Raw genomic sequence first — 5,000 nt, forward strand, 5'->3', positions numbered from 1 at the left:
CTTCCTTTCCAAGTGATACTTTATCTTTTTCATTTATCTGTCGCCAGGCGATTTGATTTGTCTCCGTGGCGGCCATTTCAACAGCGAGGGTCGAGAGGAAAAAACATTCTCATCATTTCCAACTCTATTTACCCTCGCCAATGTCCTAAAAAAAAATCAACAGACCAAAAAAACCCGTTGTTTTGACAGAAAAAACCACCGTGATATTTGGCGTAGCAGTTGAGAACGAACGCTTTCAACTATGACCCTTATCAACAGAACTACATAAGATCGGGAACAGAGTTTTCGGTGAGGCGCCAAAGGCTGCAGGCGACAAACACGCAGGTGTTGTCCTTCGCTCGCTCACTCACTCACTCTGTATCAGCATCTGGTCGAAGGCGGAGGCTGCGGTCTTACGAAATCCCCGGACGGTGAGGTTTCGTCCCAAAATAATCTTCTGAGGGCAACGGGCAGCACACACACACACTCACATGAACACACACGCTAATATATACAGAAAAAAGAGAGGTGGTGTGAGAGAGAGACAGACAGACGGAGAAGGAATGAGGGAGACCTACGTGCAGGTGAACAAATATTGATGCATGTATATATATATATATATATATATATATATATATATATGTATGTTTTGTGTGTGTGTGTGTGTGTGTGTGTGTGTGTGTGTGTGTGTGTGTGTGTGTGTGTGTGTGTGTGTGTGTGTGTGTGTGTGTGTGTGTGTGTGTGTGTGTGTGTGTGTGTGTGTGTGTGTGTGTGTGTGTGTGTGTGTGTGTGTGTGTGTGTGTGTGTGTGTGTGGATACGTATGTGTACATCCGACCTAGATATGAACCAAAAGATCTCCTGTCGGCATGCTCCGCCTTTGTAATCCTTTTGTAAATATGTGTATGTGTGCATGCATGTATGTATATATGGACGTATAGAAGCGCATGTGTCTTTCATGCATGTAGAATTTAGTGAATCTATTCCGAGCAAGAATTCAGAGGGTATCCACCACATCGCCCCGCGCCTCTTTTGCCCATATACGGCCCTTCAGTGGCTCTGCGCCGGGATCGACGCACGCCCGTGGCGCCCGCGCGAGGTGCCGTGGGCGTGGGCGTGGGCGTGGGGACACAGTTCGATGGGGTCAGGGAGAGGAAAGGAAATATGAGTATTTATTTATTTTATTCATTTATCTGATATTGTTTTCTCGTTTTCTTTAATAGTTCGTTGGAAATAATCAGCCTCCCTAAAGGTAGGTAAAGGGGGGAGTCAGAATGGAAGAATGATATAATCTTACAAGTGATTTTTTTATTATCATTATTAGTCTTCAATTTTAGAATAATACTGTGTGAATCTGTCCCGTAGGGGTGTCGCTAAAGTCCCACGTGTCCTTTTATGGCCAAATCTTTTGTTACAGCCACCTACTTTATTCATTAACTTATGTTCATTCATTTGTTCATTTATGTATTTATCTATTCAATCATCTGTGTACATATTATTTATTTATTCATTTATTTATCTATTCACTCATATATTTGTTTAACTATTTCTTCATCTATTTATCCATTCATCTATTCAGAGGCTGCACGTTGATATGGATACAGAAAAGCTTTTCTGGCTTGAGGCACCCTTGCCAAGCCTTTCAAAAGTCTCCGGCACCCTTATTAGAAAATCTAAATTCTAATTTGTCAGCATTTTGTTGATTCAACATCAGTGTAACAAATTTTTGTCCCTGGATAACATGAACATACTCATCTTTACACTGATGCTGCTTTAATGAACAAAAATGGATGACAGAGAGAGTCGGTAATACGAAAATGATTTTTGCCCTCAATTTTGGCGGCGCCCTCGGTTGATCTCACGGCACCCTTGGGTGCCGCGGCACACCGGTTGGGAACCAATGCTATAGAGCTTTGAAGGGATTTGTACCACTTCAGAAGGACAGGGACCCTGTACTACGACCTAAGCCGTCACCCTTGTCCAGTGTATCGTGGACATTTCAAGCTCTCGAAGATGCGGTCTAAGGATCTTCCATGTGGGGTTTACGATTATCTTTTGTTTGTAAAAAAGAAGAAATCGTGTTTAATATCTCGTAGACTGTTTCGTTTGTTTTGTTTTTCTTCTTCAATTTTCTTTCATTTTACACAGTTGACAGAAATATAACTAACCACAGTCATTGGGGCACGAGTTAACATGTCTATAACGATATTTACAAAGGAAATGTTTTTGAAAGATATTTCGAGAATAAAGTGGCTGTCTTCAACACAAAATCGCCCACAAAAAAAAAAATCGAGAATGATCAGAGGCAATTCTCAACAAGGAAGTGGGTGTGGGATGTAAATATATAAAAATACGTGATTGGGAAGTAGATATATTACCCCCCATTTTTTTCCATCATTTCTATGTACTGAGCACTTAAACTATTGGTTGTTTTAAGATTACTTTATGGATAGAGATTAAAGGTGGTAAGAGACAGAGAACTACCTAGTTTAAGCCTTAGGGTCTCTTACATTCTCCTTCATTCTTATGTTCTTATATTCAATAATTCGCTATATCTGGCTACCCAGTCTTCATAACATGAACAAACTTTGTTTTCCTTCTTGATTAAAGGTTACTTGGTATAGAATCTTGATATTAATTTTGTTCTTTTTTATTAATTTGTTTGCATGCGAGTATTGTAATTAATGTTTGTACCTAGGCAGAGGTGAATATACAGCAGGGAGTTGAGAAACGCCATGAGTAGTGATGGGACAATACCAAAAATTTTAAAGATTCCGATACGAATTCCGATACTCCTCTAAACTTCCAATTCCGATACGGGTTCCGATATTCCTCTAAGCTTCCGATTCCGATACCAGTTCAATACCGATACCTGCAATGATTCATGGTTATTTTCAGGCTCTGCATTTGGTTTGGGAAATCTATACTTGATGAACAAAGTACATTTATCCATCATTCATCGGAATCGGAAGTCTAGATCAGTATCGGGATTCGAATCGGAATCGTTAAAGATTTAGGTATTGCCCCATCACTGACAAAAACGGTTGATACATACATACGTACATATACCAAAGGTTTTTCCCCCTTACACGGGGGGTAGCCAAAAAGAAAAAGGCATAGAAACCACTCCCACCCATTCCATCCCTTACATACTCCCCTCCCGTCCACCCTCCTCCCTCTCATCTTGGCACCTCCTGGATGACGGGTCATCCCTGCATCCTGTCCACTGCCCTGGGTCAGAACCAGTGTCGCAAGACACAGCACATCCACAGCAAGGCCGCTTCATTAATTCGGCGACCCCCCTCTCCGTCCCCTCATGAAGAAAAGGAGAAGACGGGGAGAAATCCCTTCGGGCTGCGTCAATTTTTTTCTCATACATACTTCCTCACCCCCATCCCCCACCCACTCCCCCTCATGCATCACAGTATCATCCATACACAACCCTTCTCCATTCACCCCTATCTTCTGTCCTCTCCCGTTGATGATGTAGAGATATGATAAGGAGACGACCTGATCGTAAAAACTATTCTTAATGAGTTCACCTAAAAACAAAAGAAGAACGCATTGAACAAACGCGTCTATGGAGGATTTCCGTGGGTATTTCTCTTAATACCACAGAATGTCCCAAAAACGTTCTCACTCATTGAAATGTTTCGTAACGTTTTGAACCCATTGGGGAATGTTATCACTAAGGTGAGGGCACACTAGGTTGGTATGCTACTGGCTTTAGCTACTTCGTTGGAGTAGAAACAATTACGGTTACAATATTCTAGACTTCGTAAGAGCAATGTATCTAACATTCGTATTCTAGGTTTAACTTCTCTTAGCTCGTCACTCAGGCTCTCACTATGTGACGCGAGAGCAATTTGACATAACTATGGAAGTTTGAAAAAACAAAAAATCGTAACCGAAGTTGTTTCTACTCAAACGAAGTAGCAAAAGCAAGCAGCATGCTATCGAGAAATGCCTAGGGTACCGCCATTTACGTCTGGAGAATGGCAATCACCAGTTTGAGCATTTGCGAACACTCAGGGAGGACTAGACTAGACTAGAGGGAAACCTAAACTTTTCGTTCATTTCAAACTGATGACCACCATTTTCCAGACACAGTGAATGAAAACGTGGACCAATGGATTTGACAACATACGAAACATTTAAAAAAAATAATCACATTTTTGTGGCGTCCTGTATATATCACATTTCAACTCACTTTCAACCTTAAAGTACACCACCAATTGGCTTTGGTGAGCAGGTGGACGTGAGTTCGAGTCCGGGATTCGCTGCTGGCTCCCTATGGTAGTTCCTGACAGCCTTGTCCAGGTGGGGAGGCGACCCAATGTCGGCCTAAGAAACACAGCGGCTTGCCGCAACTGATAGGGCCTTGCCCTACCAGGGGTTTCTCACTTCCCACTGCGTGGTAGTGGGATGGTGATTTTCTTTTTTTTTTTAGAGAGAGAGGAAGAAAGAGAGAGAGAGAGAGAGAGAGAGAGAGAGAGAGAGAGAGAGAGAGAGAGAGAGAGAGAGAGAGAGAGAGAGAGAGAGAGAGAGAGAGGGAGGGAGGGAGGGAGGGAGAGAGAGGGAATGAGTGAGTGGGGATGCTTTGTACCTTATAGACACCAAGCAAATAAGTACTTCAAGAAGGAGCCCACGCCAGGAGGCGCTGAGTAGCCACGGCCAACGCATTCACCTTCGCTCTATGATGGGCTCTGGGGACTGTTGGGGGGCAGGCAACTCACAGTAACTGCTGGGAACTAGAGGAGTGGGGGACTCGAACACACCACTGAGAGAATGCGAGAACAGCACGCTTCCGATGACACCACAAGCGCGCAGGCGTCGCCAGAAAAGGGACGTCTGACTTATGAGAACCTCGGTAGTTCAATTACAATATATTATATAAGTCAGTGAAGATGTTCACACACAACCGCGTAGTTTTTCCTTGACTGTGTGGTACCACCGCGGTTTCTGCGCAGTTCAAACCGCTAGTTTAGATGTTGATGCAGAACTAGTCTATTGACAACTTAAA

General features: G+C 43.0%; 1 protein-coding gene across 1 annotated transcript in view; it reads right to left on the reverse strand.

Moving 5' to 3' along the window:
* LOC143035870 (alpha-crystallin A chain-like) overlaps positions 1-5,000 on the reverse strand; it is a 15,940-nt gene that overhangs the window by 9,981 nt on the left and 959 nt on the right. The window lies entirely within an intron of this gene.

Source organism: Oratosquilla oratoria, chromosome 19 (assembly GCF_046742065.1).
Source record: "Oratosquilla oratoria isolate Oo_2021 chromosome 19, ASM4674206v1, whole genome shotgun sequence".
In the NCBI taxonomy this organism is placed as follows: domain Eukaryota; kingdom Metazoa; phylum Arthropoda; class Malacostraca; order Stomatopoda; family Squillidae; genus Oratosquilla; species Oratosquilla oratoria.